Source organism: Spodoptera frugiperda, chromosome 29 (genome assembly GCF_023101765.2).
Source record: "Spodoptera frugiperda isolate SF20-4 chromosome 29, AGI-APGP_CSIRO_Sfru_2.0, whole genome shotgun sequence".
NCBI lineage: Eukaryota > Metazoa > Arthropoda > Insecta > Lepidoptera > Noctuidae > Spodoptera > Spodoptera frugiperda.
Genome location: NC_064240.1, coordinates 2995545 through 3006875, shown reverse-complemented (window position 1 = coordinate 3006875; position 11331 = coordinate 2995545).

The window sequence follows — 11331 nt, the reverse complement described above, 5'->3', positions numbered from 1 at the left end:
TTGTTTTCTTTCCCATACAGTTCCCACGAGTGTGGGGGAAATATTCAGTCCACCCAGGCAGTACCTGGGTAAGTGTATATTTGTATCCCAACTAGAGGGTCCACCGGTCCTCTAGCTGGGGGTGCGCTCGAGACTGACACTACTCCTCAGCCACGCATACCCTCGCCGCGCACCAGAACTTGATATTGGAGAAATTTTTTATAGAGGTTAACTTCCTCGCGGTCCGGGCGATCAAGCCAAGACCCTCGTCCCGTTCAGAGTCATAAAACATGACCATGACCTCTTCCCGGATTACGATATCAACGGTTGCAGTCGGGAACAACTTGTGCCCCGATGCTGCTCGTTGGCAGGGTGAGTGCACAACGAGCACCGTCCTTGCCTCTCCGCCACGCTCTCTGCTAAGTCAGAGAGACGGATGGAAAGACGCTCCCTCGGAGGCGCAGGCCATGTGTCAGCACAGAGCCTGCCGCCTTTGGAACCCATCTCGGGTCCTTCCGCTTCGTCCAGAAGTTCGCTACAGGCAATAGCCTCTCCAACCCTATCACCCCCGTTAGGGGGACTATTACCTGTACCCAGGGTGCACCACGGGGAGGTCTTCTGGCACTGCACCCCAGCTTTGTAAACTTGGGGTTGGGACTATCTTCACGCCTTTTATACCCGAAGAGGTAGGCAGAGGTGCACATGTCTCATGTATAATACGTGGTTATAGCCTATGACCCTATACTGAGCACAATTCCAGGCTCCGTGCTACAACTGAGAAATTTTCGAAAAGCCGAAAAATGCCCAGTAATTCTTTGCCCGACCTGAGAATCGAACCCGATACGGTACGATAACCCGTGAACGGATTGGGACTAATAATTATTATTGCCAAACCCTTAGATACTATGTGCTACTTACCTATTAATTAAAAATAAATGTAGACACTCTAGGTAGGTTATCAATCATACTCAGCAATTGATAGATATCTATTAAATACAACAGAATAGTAGTATAATCCTTGTTTACATGTACTTAGTACTTACGTAAAGTGCATTCGAGCTGAGTGGCGCATGCTCACTACCGGTGCAGCGGCGCATCACGACAATCGAATCGTGCGCATCCATCTACCAGCTGATTCTGTGGCGTAAGTACTTACCGGGATATGACCTTGTGTGTTTTAGTGTCCTTGTCCTTTGTCCTTGTTATGTAATAGCTTATGTAAACAGAACTTCAGATACATAACTGATGTTGTAACAGGTTTACAGGTACCGATGTTGAAGTAAAATTATGTCGGCGTAGCTATGAAGTTTAAAATAAAACAAACCTCTTTTAAGTGATTGTGATGTGGCGACACTCTGACAAGTGACAATTGACAGATGACAGAAGTCACACATAGACTATCGACAAGCAAATCAATGGATGACGTCACAAATATCCTGCATCGCACATATGAAGTTTACATGCGAATTAACATGGATAGAAAATCCCAACGAACAACAGTTGGGCAGAAAGCCCGCCAGGCTGATCACCTCGCCTGGTCGGAGGATCCTCCTTTTCTTAGGGAACTTTACTCGCTGTTCCCTAAACTGAAAAAAAATATTATTCAAATAATTATTATAATCCCTTTGCATTTATTTGCAACAATAGAAAATGGAGGGATGATTTTCAGTTTTCTAGTTTATAGAAAATTAAAAATAAAACTTCGATATTTTTTGCTACCTCTAGCCAGTTATCTTACGGATTTTGTTCAACAAATTATCTTACATAATACATAACCACTTACATCTTAATTTTCTAATAATAATTTATTTAGTTTATTTATTCAGCACAAAAAACATGCATAATTTTACAGTTAAAGTGATATAAATATATAATACGTAATTAATATTCGAATAATATCATAATTCTAGCAAAGCGAAGTAAAGTGCAGTGAACTATTAATTATGCATCGGGCGTTAGTTTCTTGGACGGGAAACAAGGGCCGCCACGTGGATGCAATGGCTGCCAAAAATTAATGTATGCAAATTGAGACAAGTGCATAAATAATGAGCTTGAGATACACACTCCTGTAAACATTAACCGACACGCCTGGGTTTCCCGTGGTGTAGGTTACAGTAATTTACATTTTCTCAGTTAGGTTACTTTATTTTTAGAACCTGTTGTCGATTGTCGATTCTGATGAAAAAACTCTTTTTGCATACTAGACAGTAGACTTTTTAACTTATCCTCTAGTCCAGGGGTGGCCAACAAGTCGATCGCGATCGACCGGTCGATCTCGAGAGCAATTTTTGTCGATCGCGGTGGAAAATTGAAATAAAAATTTAAACTTTTTATAGCTAAAGTATGTGCACACAATAATATTTTATACCAAAAAAGCCGAACCCCACGGATTTTTAGAAAAAAAGTCGATCGCGACGAGCTTTTACCCAAAAAGTCGATCTCCAGAACAAAAAAGTAGGCCACCCCTGCTCTAGTCCTAACTAGAGGATAAGTTAGCTATTAACAAAATGAAACGGCATTACGTGCCGTAATGTGCATCTCTGTCTACCCTTTGGGGGTAAAAGGCGTGTCGTTGCGACAAAATGCAAAAGCTTAATAGGCACAGTTCACGCGGTGGCTAGGCAACTGGCTGCCGCGTAACGTGTCGCGGGCTCGATTGCCGCACGGGACAACTCTTTGTGTGATCCACAGATTGTTGTTCCGGGTCTGGGTGTCATGTGTATGTGAAAATGTATGTTTGTAAACACACCTACAACACAAGAGAAAACCATAGAATGGATTTTAAAAAAATAATGTAAAAAATTAAGGAAATGTATTTTCATTATGCTAATGAATTGTAAAACTTATAAACACGACACACGTGTAATTAAACACACTCACCTATAGCACTTAAAGCTTATTAAAAACTCGAAGTCTAGTACATTAATATTCCGGCCAGCTAGGCTGTGACATGGCTTTGACCTGCACAGATTTAGGTCAAGAGGAATCGATCTACAACAAGTTTGCATCCAGTCGTCTATCCAATGACGATGAATTATAAATTTGCTAGCGGGGAGGTAGCGGCTGGATTTAGACGAAACTTTCAATTATTCCTAACTTCAGAAAGGGATTGACGTAACCTTTAAACAGTTGGGAGTTCTTCAAGTTATTGAATTGTCTAGACTTTCGTCTTCTGTGTATTTAGTGCTGAACTTTGGGGAGTGAAAAGTGATACGATACAAGTTTTGTTGTTTTTTGAGAACGTGTTTCTGTGAATTCAGTGGTTGTACTAGGTAGATATCTTTTTAACAATATAATTATTATGCCTAATTAAGTATTCTACGGCAGTTATGTGCCTAACATCACACTTCGACATTAAACAAAGAGTGAATAGAATGAAAGGGGTAGAGCAGAGGTAACTATTAACACTGTATGTTTAAATGAAAATGGGAATCCTCTCGTTACCACGATCAATAATTCTACCTTGCTTGAAACATGGAGGGTAGTCGAGAGCCTTGTTTTGATTAAATATTTGTGTTGAAGTGTTCCAGCACAGTTTCGTGTTGGTTCAAATAATTTTCCACGTTTAATGCCTAGTCTAGTTTATTAGTTTGAGTAACCTCGTTTATAGAGGGTTGAAATCCTGGAATGCGTAATATTCTTAAAGTATTCGATTGAGTTTGTTGATTTTGTTTCGATTTGAGTAGATTTACCTTTAACTTGTGACCTTTGTGACTACGTTACTCCTCTACCTAGGTAGGTACTACTTTAGGAAAAAATATAGGATGTTTTAATTCCTTAAGTATGTTATGATAGACCACAGACCCATAGGTCAAGGCCATAGCCTTCCTTATTTAACTAGTATTTTTATCCTCTAACAAAATGTCATAAAATCAACCTGTATTTACCTAATATACCCAGTTATTCTTCCTGTCTAAATATATCTCTGTTTACATACATCACAAACCACAGAAACGTAAACACAGTTTTAGACCGGTCAAGGTGATTCGAGCTTAATATTCAGTAGACAAACACAATGAACCTAAATAACTAGACAGGGCCATTAAAAACCTGTACAGTCCTTGATACTACTAAAAGGAAATAATTTGCTTAAATACTCTAACCTAAAGGTTATCGTGCTTCGTATACGAGTGCATTTTTCCTTCCTTAATTCTAGTTTAGGTTATTTATACTATGTTATTATTAGGAACTCTGATTGTACTAGTATAATATAATATTCGTGGAATTTTGCTATTAAGAGGTTGTCATTTAAATAGTAAGGAATTATTCATATTCTAATGTCCTTCTGTACGAAGGGCCTCACAGAAAACCGACGTGAAAACGCTTGCGTTGTGTTTCGTTGTGTGAGTAGGGTTACCGGAGCCCCAATTACCCCAATCTTCCCAATCCCCGATTTCCCAATAACCTTTAAATTCCTAACCCCTAAAAGGCAGGCAACACACTTGTAACGCCTCTGTTGTTTCGGGTGTCCATTGGCGGCGGCGATTGCTTACCATCAGGTGATCCGTCTGCTCGTTTACTGGCTTATACCATAATAAAGAATGGCTATTAATATATCGAATTTGTAGATGTGTCGTAGAGTTAACACAATGTACACAATACATAAGTTAAGTGTAGTAGTCGTTGATGCATGTAGCGAACTAAGGCCAAGGCCGTTCACGTCTTTTGAATGATGATGATTTTGTTTGCACTATCAGAACATCAGCAACAGAATTTTTCCTTATTTATAATTTAAAAACTTTACCAAATGGGTCGATGGAGGACTGATGCTTACCTTACTTACAACTTAAACTTTACTGCTAAAAGTACGCATTCGGTATGACGTCATCAGTACGCATCGCATGTAGGCATTGCTGATGATGCCTACATGGTGCGTACGATGCGTACAGTAGACGCAGTTGTATGAGTTCTTTCTTTCAAACTAAAATCCGTTGCGTGCGGTACGTGCGATGCGTACGATGCGGGCCTGTGTACGCGTACCTTTATAATGATAATAAGTACTGCACAAACACTACTGTTAAAACCTCTTTTTTGTTATAAACCTCTCTTATAATATTTGTTGTAAGCACTTGATTCGTTTGCGTGTAAGTTAAGAGCTCTCTTATCCTCCCCACTTTATGTTTAAACATCGCAATATCAACAACTTTTCTTACACATTTGCACAAGGTAAAGCCCCATTTTATATGAAAATCAAATGATACGAACTTATATTTTAACCTCTGAGTATGACTATGGGAATTCGCATGCGTCATTAAGTTCATTCTAAGTTTAACACTAATGAGTCACTTAGGTTATCAGAGTACGTTCGGGGAAACAATTATTTTATTAAGAAAAGGAAAACATATATGATTTTCATGAGACATACTAAATTAATTATTATTATATCGGCTTACTCACGTAACTGTTTGACGAGGAACTCGACTAGTTTCAAGCCATGCTAGAAGCTCATATTCATGAGCAGCATTCGACGACATACGACGCGCGGGAACGCGAGTAAGCCGATAACATAATAACTAAGGAAAATATCAGTTACATTAGCAGTTTCATCTTGTATAACATCTCTGTTACGGTTTGTTCAGTACCTATATGTCTTTGGCCTTGACATCTTACATGCCCTACTAGAGAACACGTGTCTGGCTAGATAGTATCTGTTTAACGACTAAAAAGGATGCCCCAAATACTACTATTGTGATGTGAATGATCCTTTGAGTAATGAAGGGTTCCGCAATCGCAACGCCGTACTCGTACGTTAGCTTTAACTTTAAATTAGATTTCTGAAAAAATAATGAATATTCCAATATCCGCGCGTCTCAAAGAGCTATCAGACCACCACAGATGGGGCCTAGTAGGACTAATGCTTGATCTGCTCCAAAAGCAAGAGTAGGAATAGGGTGGTTTTTAGTCAGTAAGAGTCTGACACTCCCTCTCGCCTCGCCCAAGGCGAGAGAAGTCATCAGATCATTTCCCCCTCTCCAAAAATAAATACAATAATTAATCTTTAGACTTAAAATTCCCGGAACACATTTAGAAAAGTTAGGTACACAAGACAAAAGTGATGCATAAAACAAATGCACATCACTCAATAAAAAACCCAAGCCAGGCTTCTATACAATAAACGGACATGATAAAAACCTGTTAAGATTTATTGATTGTTCGGCGGACAATGTGACAAGAAGTCTGTAGTCTGTGTTCACATGCCCACTCCGGGTCATCCGTATCGGTTGAGTAATAGTATGACATGCGACCATTACGTTTTATCTGTTTGCTTTGTAATTGTAGGTACTGTTATGTTGTGTTATGTTATGTAGGGACGATAAAGGAGATTTTCCAATTAATTACGAACCTACTTGCGGGAAATTACGTACCGATACTTGGTATATTTGTGAGTCATACTCTTCGAAATGGCTGGACAAACATCTATTTTTTTTAACACACTAGGATTTTATCCTGTGTCGTGAGTGCGTTTACAAACATACAAGTTCACATACACGTGACACTCAGACCCGAACATTTGTGGATCACACAAAGAGTTGCTCCAACGAACCCGATGCCCGTTGCACGGCAGCCGGTTGTCCAGCCACCGTGTCAAACGTGCAGTCGAAAATGTTTGGTTTCTGAAAAAGTATAGGTCACATAAACTTTTAACGCCACCAATAACTAGTAAACAAATATTACCGTATATATATTATTTATTCACAAATTTTCCTTTACTGATAAAATATGTGTGGTCATGGTGTATATTTTTTATACTTTACTATTATCCTGTTAATTACCTAATGATACCTATTGTCCACGGAAATAGGGTACGCGATAAAGAACTCTATTTATATTACAATACCAATCTTAATCCATAAAAATATTTGTTTATGCCTTTGATTAGAAGGTCGAAGCTTTCTAAAATGCGTGCTATAATGTGCTGAAAGATGAAATTTAAAAATTAAAGGTCAGTACCCTTAGTATAACTTTGCTTTACGTTTTAAAGATCGACTTCCAAATTACGATACTAAAGTAAGTATAGAATACATACTAAGTACAGAAGTTTGCACAACCGTTCAGATCAGGAAGTCAAATTTTGGAACCTGAATGCTCTGCTTACATCCAGTCCTTCATATGATGGCAACTCTCAAAGTGATTAAAGTTTCAATGTAGTGTCGACTGGTAACATTAGAGAGTGCGTGTTCGTACCGTTGCAAGCTGACGTGTACGCGAGTGGATATCGCAAAAAGTGCCTGCAACCGGTTTCGATACAAGCCCCGGCAATCACGTACCGCCATTGAACACGCGACTGTCAGGAACACCGTACTGTATGACCATCACTCTCCATTTCCATCATTAGTTTTATAAAATATCAGTTTTATATTTATCCTAGCTTCTGCCAGCTTTACCCAACAATTTTATATTTAATTTTATCCTAGGGTCTGCCAGCGGCTTCACACGCGTTTCCGGGGTAAAATAACCTATGTGTTATTTCAGATTATAATCTATCTATGTACCATCCAAATCCGTCCAATAGTATTTTCATGAAATAAATCTTACATCCATCCATAATTGTACATTTATACATTACATACCCGGAGCTACGGACTGGCTAGCGGGTTACCGGGACTCTGGCTCGAAAAGCAGGAGTAGGAACGGGGTGGTTTCGAATCAGTGAGAGTCTGACACTCTCGCTAATAATAGGATGTTATTCCCGCGTCATAAAAAATAAATACGTTACATACACTATACATCCTCACAAGCTTTCGCATTTTATATATTAGACTGTCTGCTCGTCTTAATGATGGCTAACGTCATTGTTGTACGGGGATCTGGAATCCCCATTGTGAAGAGGTCTTAATACACGGATAATTGATTCGTGGACTATGTTCGGTATATGGAAATAAGGGCGACCCCTACATTACTGGGTACTCAGGAATGAAGGTTAACTGTCGACAGTCAGTTGTCTGTCTTTTGACGAAAAAACTTTGTAAAGTTCTATCCAATGTTAAGATCTCCAAACTAGAACTTGACGAGGTCACTGTAAAAAGCTTTGTCGTTTTCATATTAGTATTTCATGAATACATGTTAAGCTACGATTACTGTGTGCAAGCGAAATGGTTTTGAAACTGGGAATCCGTAAAAACTTCTGATAGTACTATTGAGAATTTGTAAAATTAATCTTCAATACGAGTAGCAAGATACCTTTATTATTACATCGTTGTTACCGGTCTCTTTGTCTATCTTTCATTCATAAAGTTTAATATAGGTTTACCCCGTAACCGTAACCCACATTTCCGACTAGCCAGCTGACATCGATTAGATCCCCTGACCTCCTTAATCTAAGTTAAATTACTTAAGTTAAGACTTTGACTGCCAACAAAAATCTGTTGTAAGCAAATCCTCCGCTAGCGCCGGTCACTTTTGCGTCCCATGGCATTTAACGTGTTAAATAATTGTGATTGAAAAACGCGTTAGTTTTGTAAAAATAACCAGCTATGATCTGATGCTTCCGTCTCTCCGAAAGGTACAGAAATTGTATAAAAAAAACCTTTTTTATAGCACAGAATAATAGGTTTTTTTTGGCACTGGCATCTCACAAACTCTTTGTCTCTTTAGCGGTATTGTACAATCTGTTTTACGTAAAGGGTACAAAAACAGGAACTATATTTCATGTTTATTGCATAATAGTTGTTATTAGTTTTACTCTAAATACACTGTGAAAACTTTCATGCTATTACGCAAAGACACCGGGGCTTTAACAATGGAGTCCCGTTGTTCCCCGCTGGGTACGGAACTTCAAGGCCCAGTGATCCCATGGCTCCACGAAGATACTCTTCGCAAGCCGTACCAATGTCGATTTGCCGCAGTAAGAATGATTTACAGAGGCTACGGCCCGCCCACAGCTGAACTCTGCTCATTATATCGATTAACAAACACTGTAATTTCACTGAACATCACTTTATGTCGCCCGGATATTAAGATACGTGTTTAATTAAATATGATTACCTATTTTCAATCAATAGTTATAAATTGTAAAATAAATAATTGGTGAAAAGTATGATTCTGAGCGTGGAAATAGATTTTATCAAACATATGTTTATATCATTGGAAGTTTGTCCAGAAACTGTTGTCAAAGAGATAACACAGCGGCGGCGTTAGTATTTGTGAGACCCTGAGACCACCGCGTTTTGTTGACATGCCGGCGAATTTCACTGGTTTATCTGATTGTAACACAAACACACGATCCCCAGTCCCCACAATCTGACAAAATAAAGTAAACATACGTATAATATTGACATTTATCTTATCCCATCTAGAGTTAGTTACAAGTTGTGACTTCATATGTGAACGAGGCAAAGATATCGATGATCATGATTTTATAATTTTTCAGTAAATACAGCTCCTGGAGACTCGGACGCCGTTCATCAGCTTTATTTATCTGCGTGAGGTATTGAATAAGTAAAGTATATCTGGACATACTTTATCGTTATTCTCACACCTATTTCTCACAAACTCCGAATTGAATGGCAGTTGATTGATATAAATCGTTCTTAATCAAATCGATTCGTTAAATAAGCAGTAAATAGTTCGATTGTCTCATTATGTATCGATAGCGCAGCACGTCACTAGTTTGAAGGTTGGGCTGATTGGAACGAACGTTGGAACGAGATATCGATATGGAGGGTGGTACATTCATCTCTGTCACATTGTCGTGGTTGCGGGTCGCGGCTATCGGTCGCCGCTCGGCTGCGCTCGGTGGTGGGTTGCGCAAGAGCAAGCGGTCAGGCGCGCGAGGCCACCACTCGGCCTCATTCTCGCTAGGTACACAAATGTCAGGATCAAGGCCGATGTAAGAACATTCAAGAATTTATGCATTATTATACATACTTACATATTAAAGCAATATTTTATTTTGTATACTACACGTTATATGTTAATAGTTTATTTCCTACCACCATAGGAGTCATCGCACCCATAACAATAATAATTAGATTACTCATCCATAGGTAACGTTTTTCTCTCAGACATCTTTATCTTACACTTATACATATATCTATGTATATTTTAATAGATAGATACTAAGGCGGCACTCGGATCGAGGCACCCAATAATGTCCTTTGTTGAACAATCAATATTGCATTATTGTGTAGCTACATCCTTTAACCATCATTATGAATAAAAATAGCGTACGGAGTACGGAGCGACCATTTCCATGTCTGTAAGGTCTTGGACCTTGGCCACGATTTTAGAAATACCGTCGTGGAGTGATTCGTTATGTGTGATATCGAGTCGATATGGGTGATAGATAGGTAATCTATACAAAAATATATAAAATTAATTGTTATTTCTTTTACAAGTTCGTTACTGCGAGGTTTTGGGGTAAAATGAATTTGGCAAATCATTTAAAAGTAAGGAAAATCTGTGTAATTTGGTAAAAATAAAAAAACAAACAAATATATAGCAACGCTCTCATTTATTCAATCAATAGCAATCTGTAAGTTAATTCGGTACAATGTAACAGTTACAACAGTTGGACATAATATTGTATTCCAGTCAGAACTACCGGTGCGTAGTATCTATCGTTCACAAAATCGTAATAACCTACTTCACACGTACGCCACCTCGACATTTCGTAACAACTTACGAAACTGTAGGACTTAATGCGATAACTATATCATTACTTTATTTAAAGAAAGTCGCAATAAACTTAACCAATTTTCCCTTTACGTTTACAAAAATACGAAGATATTTCCCGCCATTTTACGAAGTGACGTTTGTTTCTTTTTTAATTTTCCCGTGATCAAAAGTAGCGTGTGAAACAGGCTTTACAACCAAACTGTCAACTGACCCGACTCTGCCGTAATACAAACAATTTCTTACCGAAATAGCTGCAACGATCATCGAGCTTTAATAAAAAAAAGCATTTTAATTATATATCTATTTGAGCTAATAATACGTAGAGTATTTAATATTCAGACTTTAAATGCAATAATTATGAAACATGAAATACACTGGACAGCAAATAAACCGAGCCACCCGCTGACTTGGAACTCTAATCCGATTTTCTCAAAAACTATAAAACTTACAAATATCTAAGTTATACCTATAGAAAGAGCATTTCTTAAGGATTAAAATGACTACAAATTTCATTTAAAGGACCATCAATTCACACTGTTATCAAGCAACAAACACAATACTAACATTTTTTTCTGTTTTGATTAGAGTTTGCGCTTAGCTTTATTTTCTTCTATACAGAGAGTAGTCGGATATTTCTTCACATTTCTTTAGTTTTTATCCATCGTTTGCTTAGACGCGTGTATTTTTGCTACGTTGATTGGTAAATAATGGATACGACACCTCAGGAAGCAGCGC